Here is a 16039-nt window from a genome sequence, read left to right on the forward strand (position 1 = left end):
ATTCTCCAACATGTATTAATCTTAATTCATATCAATTTCAACATTTACTAATACGTTATTAAAATACAAGGTTGTATTTGTTAACATTAGTTAATGCACATGTGAACTAACATGAACAAACAGTTTTATTAACTAACACAGATTAATAAATTGTTAGTTCATGTTAGTTAATACATTAACGGATGTTAACTAATGAAACATTATAAAGTGTTACCATGTTTTCTTTTAAACATTTTAATAAAACAAAAAAGTATAAATTGAGCATCCAATGACATTACACATATGGCAAGTCAAACTCAGGGGGAAAAAACAATGAAATATTTTTTTTTTTTAAATCACCCTGATGTTCACTAAAATGTGATATTGTGATCATATTTAACTTAAAATGTGAGTACAGTACTGTATCCAATATATTAAGACATGGCATGACAATGCACTGCATATTAGGAATGACCAAAAATAATGGTTTGGTTCTCTCTTTGGAGGTTTGATTATTTTTGATCCACTGATATTGCCTTTAAACAAATTAGAGTAAAACCAATCTCCAGTCAGATGCCGCATGGCTTATGGGGATAAAAATCGTAGTTGCTTTTTCATCAGGCGCAGTACATGTCAACATTATTATTAGAGCACATCAAATCCTGATTTAAATCTATTTCCCCACGAAATAACATGTAAATTAGCTTTGCCATGATAGGACATAAAACCCAAACAACTTCAAAAATGTCATGACTAAGGTGTTCCATATTCATGAATTAAGCGGATTATCATGGCACTCAGAACACTAGATTCAGCATTGGTGGAAATTACAGAAAAACAACCTGCAGTGGGTGGATGAATGTCATCCTTATACCCTTGTCGGAACAAGCACAAAGCTCAATTATGATTCATGCGCTTCTTTTCTAAATAAACCTTTATCTTGCAACTGTCCATTAGAAAGGAGTTGTGCACTTAGCTTATCTCGGTCGTGCCGTGTTTTTAATTGAAATTCAGTCTCCGTTGGCTCTTTATGTAATTGCCCCATTGTAGTGATACATCTTGGGCAACAATGCAAACCTTTGAACCCATTTCATCAGAATTTTCCATTTCCTTTTTGATCTGATCTGATGTCTATATTCATTGCATCACTTCACATCAGCAAGCCGGGCCTAATTACCTTTGTATCTGGCATAACATGAAGCCCCATCCATAATCCCACCTGACAGGAATACCTCCGAGTATCCACATCCTCGTAAGGGGAGTGAATGTGTGTATACTCATTATACTAATGCTGTAAATTATTGAATGGACTCCCTATTGCATGTATGAGACGGACAAGAGCGAAGGATAGGCTGAGGGAGGAGAGATTTGAATTCTACCGCATTGCAGGTTTCTGCTCTCTTTCTTATTCGAATTCATCTTGAATTCACGCTGCATATTATCTGTCTCTCTAGTCCCTGAAGCCTGACTGCTGCGTTCGCCTGGATCCTTGTTAAAACAATGCTGTGAGAAGGAGAGGACACCTTGCTGTGCTAAAGCAAGCATCTACTACTCTGGATCAATATCTGATGCTAAATTTTTGAAAGCGTGAGAAGTCGTGCTTCCTTATTAAGACATGAGAAATCTTGCTTAAGTGATATTTTTGTCTTTTTGCCATTTAGTGTGCAGATGAAAATCATTTAATTTTTTTTTCAATTGGCTTAGATTATAATGGAAAATAACAGCGTATGGATGGTTTATCTTGTTACTGAGAAGACAAGTCATTTTGTGTTGTGTGTGTGTGTGTGTGTGTGTGTGTGTGTGTGTGTGTGTGTGTGTGTGAACTGAAAGTGATGAGAGGAAGAATAACAAAAAAAACTATAAAAATAATTAACACTTTTCATTACATTATTAATGGCAAGCAAACACAAATTTGAGTAATGACTCATAAACAAATGACTTCTAATATTATCTCCCAGCTCTTTATATAAAGTTGTATTTATAAGTATGTCCAATTTAATCTGCATACATACAGTATACTTATGTAAGGCGATACTATATAGCAAAACTCAGCTGTTTGATTATCCTATGGACATATAGTAGGGTGAATTAAGGGTGATTGGGACAAGGTCAAATGGGATTGTATGACTACAGAGTGAAAATAAAAACTATTTTGCTGAGCCCAAGCTGTGAGACCACATAATCAAAATTGGATGCCCTCATTGGTCTGTAACAATGTAGATGGGCGAGACATGCATCAAACAGGAAGTTAACCCAGAAATGCATGAAGTGAGGAAAATTACATACGGTTTTGCTTGCTTTCATATTCAAATTGTCATACTGTAACCACATAAACCTTTGATGGAAACACGAATATGATGCACTACTGCAACAAAATCAGTAAAAATGTGTTAATTTCATGTTTCTAGCTTCAGAATGTTGTTTTTATTTTGTCTCAGCATGATGTTGGGTGATTGGGACAGTGCTTGAAGACTTGGCTAATTAAGAAAATGATTAACCTTGTAATAGCATATAATCATTGCATATGCTCTAAAGTGGTGTTTCCCAACCTTTTCATTTGTGCAACCCCTAATCAACCACAAACATGTTCAAGAACTAGCTGGATTATGGTCAAATAAAACAAGGTTTGCGCAGGCTAAATGTGTTTGTCAAACAGTTTATTGGGTATGTGGCCACCCAACCTTTTATACAAATGTTACCAAAAAAAAAAATTAAATAAAAAATTGGTACCGGTTGGTCAGTTATTTTTTCTTACTAGTTTACACTTTTCAATGACTTTTGGACTTCATGTGTTGTACTGAATTGCGGACGAATTTATAAACATTGAGAAAAAAGCTGAACAGAAGTAAACATGGACTCTAAATAATGATGCACAGAAAAAGGAAATCTTGCATATTGTATAATATATATATCAAAGTATGAACTAACTTGTGTAATAAATATGTGTACACTAGTCTAAATCAATGATAAGATGGGCTTTCCCAGGTTGTGACCCAATCATCCAAATGTTCCCCCCAAAAAAGGTGTTTTGGCTCAGTTAACATAAAAGATGTCACACATCCTTTCATTGTTATATAAACCCGTTATTATCTATATTATCTCCCAGCTTTAATTCGTTAAATGCGTGAGGCATGAAGATATTAGGATATTGTAAACATTAACATTATGTTCTGTAAAGCTGCTTTAAAATAGTGTTTATTGGGAAAAAAACTATACTATACACTATACTAGTAAATCTAACTTGACTTCTATGAGCTGATTCTTTTTTTAATTAATCAGTCGAAAAAAAGACTCTCATCAGTTATCCCATTAAATGACTCACTGAATTGATTATTGGCTCACTTACTGAATCACACTGACCACCATGATACTTTTTCTGTGTCCAACTGTACGACATCATGAGTAATTAGGGTTTTTGAGGCTTCATGCGTCATCAAACACCAAGAGTCGGAACCAGCACATTCCTTACGATTCCCATCTCTATTTGTTAGAGATACACTGACTACTATGCTCTGATCGTCACCCAGCAGGGAAAGTGTTGCTTATGGACTTACTGGAAATGCCTTGAACATCAAGAGGAGTGCCATCAAGATACAGAAGCTCAGAGTCAAGAACTCGCACTAAAGCAGTTGATAAGCAGTCAATAAAACAGGCCATGTCTTTCCACCAATGGGCCGTGTCGTTCCATTCCTCTGGACAAGCTTTAAAGATCAAGACCTAAAAGGCCTCCAGTGTATGAGTGTTTGTGCCTGTGTGAAAGAGAGAGAAAGAGAAGAAAGCGGTGTTTAAAAAAAAATCTGCCAGCCACTCAAGTGAATCATTATGTTCTAAACGTGTGCTGTAGTTGAGAAAGGGCTACTAATAGTTTAGGGATGGAAAGGAACTATGGTGTAATACTTAACTATGTTGCACTGTTGCCCAAGCCTGACAGAATACACAGAGGGTTGAGCCATCGCAGTTCCAACACCTTAAGTTGAAAGTGTTTTGGAGTCATTAATACTTTTAAAGCCTTGATCTTTTTGGATGCTTAGAGAGAGTACAAGCCCAATGTGAAGTCCCAAGGTTTCCTGCATTGGGCCTTTTTTTGATCAAATAAACTGTACAATTTCATCTTTGCAATGTTTTGCTAATAATTTTTTGTTGAATTATGCTCTCATTTCAAAGGTCTATGAACACTGCTGTTAGTAATTAATAAAAATTATAATGACAAAAAGCACATAAGAAAATTACTTTAAGTTAAACTGAAGTTAAAATGAAAACTGAAAAAATTAAAATGAAAAGCCAATTCAAAAGATTAATAAGCAGTATGATAGTATACTAAATAATAGTATACCATCACCAGGCCCACAAAGACTTTGCAGCCACAGAATGCTGCTAAAATCTTTGGACGCCAGTCAGTCACAATTTTCTACATGTCATCTGTGCCTTGCCTGTTCATTTATTAAATATTTTGGCTAATTTGATAATACTTCCAGCTGGCAATAGGAATGCAGCTCCTTTTGTTCCAGTTCACATGTAAATTACACTGATTTTATTTTCAAAACTTTTAAAAGAAAGTATGCAGATTCCATCTGGGCCGGGCAATCGGTATATTTTAAAATACAAAAAAGCATAATTAACATTGAATAAACAAACAAATAAATAAGTAGATACAATACATACATGCATCCATACAATGAAATATTCATAAAAATGCCATTTCTTAATGGCACAACACAGCTGCTGCACCTTGTAAACGGGATTTTTTTTTTTTTTTTTTTTAGTCTGTTGGGGACACACCAGTACACCAACATCACATGCTGGGGACCAGAATCCAAAACACAACATATGCTGGTGATCAGTTCTTTTCAGCATATCTAAGAAGGCTATTGTGTGCCAAGTACACCCCTGTGAGTATTTTCCACCAATGGGGTTGCTGCTACTACCTTTTTTAATGCAGCAGCGCCAATAATTCGTTGGCACACTGCACTGTGGCAAGAGTGTGGAACATCTAAATGGCAATAAATCAAAGATAATGCGTATTATGCACATTCATCACTGGAAATAAAGTATTTGTGTTTAGGTTTCTCTGTGCCCTGAAGAATGTATCTATTATAGAGGTCACTGAAATGTTAGAAATCTGAAAATATATTTGTGTCTATACAGAGTGACATCAGCATCCCTCAAACATGTATCCAACTCGGATGTGGCAGATATTATTAATGATCCCAAAAAGAACCAACTCATGAAGAAACAAAAAACACCAAGAGCTTTCCCAAAATAAGCCATTCTGATTCCATAATACAGGTCAGTCTGAGGAGGATGCTGTGAAACTCAATCTTATGTGGTTTACCATTTTATTTAGTAGAAGTCTTCCTGTAAAGAAATGGAAAATAACAGGGCAGATGAACCTCTGGGAAGAGAATGAGATACGGTAAGACCAGCTTTTTCCATAATGGCACTCAAAGTTGAAAGCAAATAATCCATCTCAGCTGATCTCAAGGTTGTCTGTGTGAAAGTAGTCTTCAGACAGCTGACTCCAGACCAATACTGATCCCATCAGACGCTTTCTCAGAACTATAAAGCCCAGGCCTGAACGCTTTATCGAAGTCGTCACGATTTGTCTTGCTGGGGATTTAGATTTCCGTAAATGTGTGAAATGAATACGCATGATGCATGCTAATGGATTACCATTAGTAGTGTGGAATTAGAGAGGACTTGTTCTATTGTGGTCTACTAATGGAGGACAAAACTTAGTCTATTAATTCAAACTAGCAAAAGATTAATACATCCAAGTCGAGCGCAGAATGCAGAGCCTTTCATGTGAAGAAATTATATTTCTCTGGATCATATTTTGTATTTTTTAGCTATTTGCATTCACAAAGACAGAAATGCTTTTTAATTTTAGATCCTAATTTATCATAACGTAGTGTTGCTTGCTGCCTCGGCACTTGATGGAAAATTAGGCAAAAAAAAAAAAAAAATCCCTCAAGATAAAACTTTTTAACTTGCCCGAGCAACAGGATTTGGTAGAATGTAAAAAAATAATATGGAAAACCCCAGATGATTCACAAAAAGAAGTTTAGCAGAATGTCCAAGCTACTTTCTCCTTTAAAATAAAAGTGGGGAATCAGGGACTGTCTTGGTCCATTAAGGACAGAAAAATCACAAATCTAAGTCGTCTGAACATAGTTTTGTGTAAGGAACGTCAAACAAATATTTTTTAGTTATTTGCCTTAAACCTTGCTTGACAGCCATGGTCACCTTTATTGTATAGAAAAGAGCTGTTTAGACTGTAATACTTTCATGAAATGCATTGCTTTCTTTAAAAAAGTGGCAGGTGGTTTGAGATACATATACATATACATATACATATACATATACATATACATATACATATACATATACATTTTATCTAACCACAATGACATTCATATATTTTTAAGTGTGACTAAAGAGTGCAAATAGGATTTGAAGCCACTGTGTAAAACCGCTTCATGCAGCACGAACCCAATGCGTTTTGGCCATTTATTTACACGACTACAGCATTTTTGGGGTCTGAAAAAGCAAACTTTTGAAAATGGGATTCAAAGTGCAAGTTTTTGAAAACGATACCATTGTCGTCTCCAAGTAAAGTACAAAAATGTGAAATTGTGAAAACTGTAACGCAAGGGGCATTGCCAACTACTGGCCTGACATGCATAATACAGTGCTTTTAGTCGCTTTCGGCGAAACATGAACGTGGAACATTTTGACAAAGTTTCCGTCTGTACGCGGAAAAAAAAACGCAAAGGAAAAACGTTTCTGTTTTTACATTGTTGTCTTGTAAACGTACCCTTAAACAGCTCTGATTGGCCACTGCGTTCACACGCTCAACAGATATGTCTGTGATTGTCTACAATGATGAACGCTTCACGGACAACTGCCGCACACACATAAAAAACGTAAATGTCTCAGGTCTGGTCCTCTCTTGTCCTTCACTGTCGTCACTCCTTTTATCAGTCCGGAGCTCCTCCGTGAGACACTGCTTGCCACAGTCACAATTTTAACATTTCAGTATACCGTCTTCGAAGCACCAGTACTTTTGACAACCCTATGCCTAAATATCTCAAACACCCAGTGCTTGCAACTGTTCTGGATCAGGGGGGATGCTTTTTCAATTTGGTAAACATTGTCCATATGTTCAGTTTATCCACATCAGTGAATTAAGTGTGAAAGGAAGAATTAATGTATTAGGATCTACTTGAAAACAAGATGATGCATCTCAAGGAGTTTATTATAAAGAATGAAATTACATCAAGACAATCAGAACTAATATAAGCATTTGGGTCATCTATTAGAGCAATACTATTAAAACAAGGCATAGCCTTTTCTATAATCTACCAAAATTGAAGAGCCAATTGATTGCATGGCAGATAGCAACATGCTAATAAGGAATTGTGGACTGTAATTCTAGAGAAAGGTCTGTATTACAACAAGCTTAAGAAAAATGTATTGCAGTTGAATGTGAATAAACATAAAAGTTCAACATAAAAGTTGAATGTGAATCACAGGTTAAGGTATTTTCATAGCAAATAACAGACTCACGGAAATCATACTGGGTGCTCTAGTGTTTGCAGATTTATGTATGATACTGTACAAACAAAGCTACAACACTACAGCAACAACATCAGGCAAACATAAGTCTTTTACATGATGGAACCAGTTCCATCGTGTTCAGAAATACTTGATGCCAGGCCACTTACGGTATAACAGTGGATACAAATGCTTCCTTTTCCAAATCTTTAAATAAATCTTGAAACGTTAACATGCTGTGTATTTAATGTGTCTTTTCCAAATGAACATGTAGAACATCAGTAAGAACACCTACATTAACTCAAGCATAAAGCAAAAGTCAATAACTAAAGAGTTCAGAGTAGCATTGTGAATACATTGTAGAAACATTTTAATAAGTTCTGTTCACTTGCACTAATGTTACCAGACTTTTCAGTCAACTGTGAGAAGTGTTTGCCTTCATGAGCTTTTTTTAATAATGTTACAGCATAATTAAATAAAATCTTTAATGAAAACTGCCAGATAAGACAGCGCTCCAGCGCTTCATTCCACCGCTCATAAGAATAATATCCATTCAGTTTTTATCCACTTCATGAGCACGTTTTACTGAAAAACACAGTGCTCACAGAACTTTCGTTTCATTCTTGTGGGACTTTCTGTAAAACTTGTCTGATTTGCGGAGTGCAGAGCTTAGCAAAACGTCAATTCATAAACGTATACATCTCATTTGATCTGTACAGAAATAAATTAAAACAATAACATTAATGAGGGAAGATGCCATTTATGATTATCAGTAACTTCACAGCGCATACCAGATGGCTGGAATAACTCTATCAATTTCAACCCTCCTCTATTATGAGACTGAACTAAAATGTAGTTGAAGCAAATTGCCAATCTTGTTGAGTGTAATGTGCAGCATGTGTATGTGGAATGTGGTGGCGAGATGAATATGACACTTTTGATGGATGACGTCTAGTTTCTCTAATGGAACAGATGTGTTCTCTGGGGGTACCTGCCAGTTAGGAAAATTAGACATTAATACTAACATTTTCTTCCGTAATTTGATGGAAGTTAGAGAAGTCAAGCAGTTTATTAATAGTTTTCTAACACAATTTATGAAATCTCACAAAAATAGCCGTTGCAAAAAAAGCATGCAGTTCAAATTATGCTGATTACATATTCATTACTGTTCAAAAGTTTGGTAAGAGTGTTTAATGTTTTTGAAAGAAGTCTCTTATTCTCGCCAAAGCTGCATTTATTTGATCAAAAATACCAGCCTGGTCTCATTGTTAATACGTAGGTAACTTTCAAAGACACAAAACGCCATTTGTGTCTCATGGCAAACAAACAAAATATTACAAAATGGTTAAACGATTAAAGAAATGTTATTCATTTTAAGGTTTTACTCTTGTTTACCATCATGTAATCCTCCAAAACGAGTTTGTAGCAGAAGCCACGAACAGAGCGAACATGTTATTATTTCTTAGCCTAAATTAGTAAACTGCATTTAATAAATGCGACTGAAAACATCATTGATATGACAATTGAATACAATAGAGTCAAAACATAAATGCCACGATTTTAATATGCATAAATAGGAACATGTACACATTTGTACATTGGTAAAGTTGTTCACATGCAAATATTTAAAATTTTAGTGCTGTCAATAGTAATACGCCATCCTGTATACGTTTCAGTGTGTATGAAAACATAAGTAAATGTACGTGTGGTAGAACAACACTTTACGTAAAAATACACACGTATTCTAGTGAGATAACGTTGAAAATATAGTAAAAACTGCCATATTGTGAAATATTATTATTATTTATATTGTTATTTTATATAAAGCTGAATTTTCAGAATCATTACTAATCATTCTTATATGCTGATTTGCTTCTCAAGAAACATTTCTTACTGTTATTAATGTTGAAAATCTTTTTTTTTTTTTTTTTTATAAATCTGATCAAATTGATCAATAAAATGTTTAAAAGAACAGCATTTAATTGTAATAGGAATCATTTGTAACATTATAAATGTTGTTGCATTCACTTTTGGTCAATTTAATGCATCCTTGCTGAATATGGCAGTGTAAACAGGAACATTACAATAATCAGAAAATGATTGTCATTGTAATTGTCATTGTAATAAATATTTAAAAATTACACACTTTAGGTTTATATTACATGGAATTAAGATCTAAAAGGACTGAAGAGACATATTTTACCTGTGCAAACATCAGATGTAATCAAATATAGTTTACTGTTTTATTTTAATGAACAGACATAATGCAATGATGCATAGCAGTTCTTATTATCTTTTATGCTTCAACTAATTTGTAATATATTTTGCATAAAAACAGACAAGACTCGCTATCTCTATGCTGTTGCATCTCTGATTAATCTGAATGAATAGCATTCAGACGTTAATTGACTCCTTGCAACCTGGGGAAGAATATTATTTGGAGAACTGAATAATGTCAGTCAATGAGGAGTTATGTTCAAACTATTTCTGTAGTAGTACACTCACTGTAAAAATTCAAATAAATAAATAAATAAATAAATATATATTTTTTCATGATTTGTTATTACTACTTTTTTTTTTTCTTTTGTCAAATCAACTTGGATAAATAATGTGGATCAGAAAACATAATATTTTGAGTTTCTAATTAAACCAATCTCTTTCTTTGCAGTAACTCATTTTTTGTTTGTTTCAATTAACTCAATTTTAAGGCAATCGGGTTACTTTAATTTGAACCAACAATATTTTTTACAGTGCTTTAAAAAATAAAGGTTCTTAATTAACATTTATGGTTCCATGAAGAACATTTTACATCCATGGACATTTTCCTTTGCACAAAAGGTTCTGTATAGTCGACAAATGTTTCTTTAGTTTTTTTTTTACAGTTTTTCGCACCCAAAAAAAAAAAAAAAAAGTTATTTTACGGTTTACTGAAACATTCTTTGGGGAACCAAAATGATTCCTCTATGGCATATTTTTTAATAAGCCTTTGGAACCTTTATTTTTAAGAGTGTATGAATGTGCAGCAGGCCGATTTTCTGTGTAATGGACAACCGGATGTAATATAAGCAGTGGGTTTCTACATCTGGACTCATTATTTCATCAGACTTAAAGTTAAATCGCATAATGGTATTAATTAGGAACGTGTATTAACGTAAATGGTCTCCATTTTTATTTCATGTTGAGATTTTACTGTGTTGAGGAAAGCATTCAAAATGATCCTGTCCTAAATGTCCTCAAATGTACATTTTGAGGGTACGTTTGCTCTTTTTCTCCTTGCAGTCTTTTTCTTTTTTTATTTATTTAATCATGGTGTTCTGCCATGATAAAACGTCAGAAATGTCCTTGTACTGCTACATTTGACTTTGATTTGCCACTTATAGCTATTTCCTTGACAAGGTTTCAAACAAAGAGAATTGTTAAATTATGAATTACAATCAGAACATGGCCATGAAGAGAAAGAAATTGTGTTGTACTGTGTGAGGAACTTATCCTTCAATGGTTGTGAATTCTATAAGATATTTCTTAGTTACAACAATTCAGAAATATTCTGAAAATGAACAAGTAACTTTTTTTTTACTATCAAAAGCTTCATGTGATTTTTGCTTCTACACTCTCAGAAATAAAGGTACCAATCTGTCACTGGGGCGGTACGATTTCAAAAGGTACTAATATGTACCATTTAGTTACTAATATGTCCCTGGATGAACCTTTTCATTGTTCCTATTACTATTGGCGGAAGTACCCGGATTTTGGCGTGTTCGCTCAGCAGGAACTAGGAACGATTTTAGTTCTATAGGAACTCCTTTCGGAGGAACTAATTTAGCTTCTACTTCAGAGTAGGGTCTAAAGGAACAATCCGTGACATAAGTGGACGCTGGTTGGCCCGAACGCACGCGAAACACCAGCACCCGCCATTTTTAAAAAAGCTAAACACACAGATTATAGCCTTTATTTTTACTCCAGTAACTAACTCTACGAACATGGAAAACAGGGATAGATGGGCCTCTTAAACTGAGGAGAAAATCCAACGCAACTTTGAGTGGACCAAGAGAAACTTGATTACGTATTTCTGCTCAGCTAGCAACACCAACCACACGGCAAACGCTAATACCTTTTCATATGCTGTCTACTTTCTTTGTGTAACAGTTCTATATAATAACGTATTAGACAGGACTGTTAGACAGATCGTAAACTAATAAACACGGAGAATGCGAGCACTGTGTGCTCAGGGTCTGGCTGGCGTTCACAGCGCCGTCAAAATAAAGGTCACAACAACAAGTGCGTCTTACATCACTTCAGAGTTCAGAGACAACCAGGAAAATGTTCCTAAGGGAACCATTAGTTCTCGGGGAACGACCCTGGTGGCTAGTTCCTAAGTTCCTAGGACTGCGAAAGCCCGTTTTGTTAAGACAGTAGTAGCCAAACTCTCTCAATATCACTCACATTAGAAAAATAGCTGTGAGAAGCAAATTAACCGTACATTTCACTTTTATTTTCACTAATAATACATACTGCAAACAATGGTCATGAATGTTATGTTTGTGTGTGTGTGTGTGTGTGAGAGAGAGAGGGGGGTGTTCAGAAATGTGCAGGCCTCTGGGCTGAGTTATCTTCAGATGAACTATGACAGGAGGTGTGTGCTAATAAATAAATAACTCTTCCTCTAGCCCTGAAACAGCAGCTCAGAGTAGTGAAGCGATCGTGCCACAGGGCTACAGGAAGCACAAGCACAGAACACACAACTGTGAACTGACTAGCATGTGTGTAAGCGCATGAATGAGAATGTGTGGGTTGCAAACAGTAAACAATAGCAGATCTGCACAATAACAAGGATGCAGACCAGTATTAAATATTTACTAGACTGCTGTGATTTACTGTTCCGGTTGGTTACTTATTGGCAATAAGTAATCTACAAAATAATCTACATCTATGATATTCTATACTGGGTCAGGAGCTTGCTTAAATACAAGTGCATTAGCAATTACCACCAATCATAAAGATCATTTAGTCTCTGTTCAATAGAATAGTAATCACTATGAAATAAAAGCAGAACAATTTTTATTAGAAGTCTGTACGTCTTTTCCTGACACCTCAGACTTCGTATGTGACTTTTATTCAACACAAAACTAGAGCTAGATAGAACATAATTCAGACACTTTCCAATCAACAGTTCATTTGTTTGATTAACTCAGTGTGTATAATTTACACTAATTAGCTTTGAAATTGTCTATTAACAATTCCAAATTAATTGAATTCTGTTCTTCTAATTGGCACATATCGGTGTAATACCATTATACTATTTCTTTCTCTCTGTCTCTTTGTATATAATATATAAATATATAATTGCATATATATATATCATTTCATTTACTGGAAAGGCATTACTGACTTTGAAATTCAAAAACACATAATGGGCGTCTCAGAGAATTATGTTTAAACCATTTATTCACTGATTGCATTCAGAGAAGCTTTATTCTATCTTCACATGGGAGGAATGAGAGCTTTCTTTGTTGCAGTGGATAATTAAGTTTTATTCATACAATCATGCCATCAATTTGCATAGCTAATTAAGTATTACGCTGATTATTAAGGCTCATTCTCCATTTCAAAATGATCACAAAATGTGTGTTTTTTAACTAATATGCACAAACTTCTGCAAATTATATTTTATTAACAAAGTTCTGGAGGAGCACGTTCAGATAATCGGGCCAAACCCGTGAAATTCTACGTGGCATTCAATTCGTATCGGTAAGAGACGTTATTTTTGTAATTATAAGTACTGAGTAATATTAAGCAACTACATGTACTTACTATAGGGATAGGCTAGGATTAGGATTTGTTTGAGGGTTATTTGCATATAATTAAGCATAATTTACTGTTATTGCTATGGTAAGTACATGTAACATACAGTATAAGGACACTGTAAAAAAGTGTTACCATGAAGTGTTACAGAATAATCTTGATTAGGGCTGTCACTTTTTATTCGATATTCGAATATGTATTTGAACATGACGTGAAATATCCGTAATCAAACTATAAATAAACTATTCATTTTTTTTTTAAAGTGCCATGTGTAGTGCATTTTTTACAGTCTATGATTAGATCGTTTGTTTTTTATTTTATTGTTTGCCATCTCATCCAGTAGTGGGCGCTCTAAACATATTGTATAGCGTAGGCCCATGACCAAATCAAGCGAATAATAGCCAATAGTCACCCTGTTTTGAAAATGGAAGATAACGCACAGAACGGCCAGCCTGAGCGGATAATTACGACCCCAACTCATCTAAAAAGTAGTGTCTGGAAATATTTTGGGTTCTACACCGTAGATGGTAAAGTAACCGTTAAAGATTTGCCAAATTTGCAAAAAACGGTTTACTTCCTCGACATCCAATCTTCGCGCTCACCTGTCAAGTTACCATCCAAATGAGGCAGTGGAGTCAGAGACACAGCAGATGGACAGGTGTCCAACATCGCATGACTGCATACTTTCCTTCCATGTAACGTTAGCCTAATTTTGTGATTGGCTATGCATAGTGCATAGTGGCACTTCATATAGATTAAGTTGATAACCTGCTGTTTCAAACGTTAAGTCAAAAAGAATTTTTCAGACAGGCTATGGCTTGAGTCCTGTTTATGACTGTCAGACTGTTGACAGTCTCGTAGATATTCGAATATATTCGAATACATTGCTTGATATTTGATACCCGTTCGAATTTGATTTTTCTCAAAAGTGACAGCCGTGATCTTGATTCTCTTCAATACCTCGTGCCCTGTGTAAAAGGCCTTTGGCTGCATTTTAACGCATATCCACAGTCTACAAAGTGAATTCACCTTTTCACCACATGAACAAAATGATGAATTTTCCCAGTAGAAAACCTCAGCCTAAATTTAGACTTGCTATTCCATACGGAATCTGTATGGCACTCCTCTTGTGTTCAGGAATGCTCAGAAGTCCTGGTGCAAGCAGGCATTAAGCTGAGTGTGCAGCATATTCTATTCTGAGTGAGTCGCTCACCCCAGCAGGCCTTGTTTTGGCCCGAGGCTAGTCTGCCAGGCCTGACCACTCCTACCTCAGGTAGCGCCTTCAAGAGCCGACAAATGAGGAGCAAATAAAGAAGAGGAGTGCTTAGAGTGGCTCAGTGGTGTATAATGTGTTCTCTGTGGACCTGGTAGGATTGATGTGAAGACTTGCATTGGTACTGATTAACCCTCTGGGGTCTGAGGTGTTTTCTGGGCCCTGGAGGTGTTCTGACATGTCAACAATGACTTCACACTGAACCGTCTAGAAACATTTTAAAGGACGTCAAATGTTAATTTACGAGAAATTAAAAGGTCAATATTAACTCGTATAACCTTGTCCAATCAACTCGAATTGACGAAAGCTTCAATTTTATTTTGCTCAATTGATTTAACATTTATGAAATTAAACATAAATGAGGTTATGCAACAGAATTGAGTAGGTGCATTAAAAATATGCTTCATGACAAGTGGTAGCTAGATGTCAAAGTCAAACACATTTGCAAATGTATAGTATGATTGATGGATAAATTGGATTTTATGTGGTGGAGGGAAGAACTGCTTATTATTTAATCTGGCCCTAAACATGTAATTTTAGTTAGATTTTTAATAAATTGTTGTTAAATTGTATATGTTTAACGATTTTAATTAATTAAACATTCTTTTTGATTACTAAAATTTAATTCAACCAATAAAATGGAGTCCAAAAAAATTGTAAAGGAAAAAGAAAACGGAATCCAGAAAAAGTCAAACGGAAAAAAAGGAATTTGGGAAAGTATATAATAGGATTTCAGGGCTCTAATAAAAGTACCATAGAAGTGTTCCATATGATTCGTGTGCATTATTCCAGAAGTCTTCAGAAGTCATTTGATCACTCTGTTGCCTTGGCTTTTGGCTTGCTTAGTTGGGGACATTTAATATTCAACAATATTATTGATCTGCCTTAAGGTGGACAATGGCACAATTTTCTTCTAGAAACAAACTTTGTTGTATTATGTTCATGCACTGTGAAGCTGCTTTGACACAATCTTTATTGTAAAAAGCGCTATACAGTATAAATAAAGGTGACTTGACTTGATATGTGAAAAATATACCGTCATTTAAGCTGTTATTTGATCAAAATGGAGTACTTTTTTAATCAATGGTGGATAGTTTGTGTTTACTGTGATACAGATACTGAGCACGCTCGACACCATATTCACACTTACATAATCAGATCGAGTAAAGGTTATGCGTTTTTGGCGTGCTGTCCGAGGGGAGGGCTCTGAGCTCGAAATTAGCCCGAACCCAGAACTCTCAGATCAATTGGAATTAGCACCTTAAGTTAACAACTGTATAGTTTCACTTTTTCAGTTGTTGTTGTTGTTGTTGTTGTTGTTGTTGTCATGTCCTTGTCCATGTGGCCACAGGTTTTTTTTTTTACCACCCATTAACAGAGGGAATATAATGCCTGAAACTGAGCTTTTGTGTGGTTGGGTTAATGAAGCTT

The sequence above is a fragment of the Squalius cephalus genome, assembly GCF_949319135.1.
Source record: "Squalius cephalus genome assembly, chromosome: 5".
Taxonomy (NCBI): domain Eukaryota; kingdom Metazoa; phylum Chordata; class Actinopteri; order Cypriniformes; family Leuciscidae; genus Squalius; species Squalius cephalus.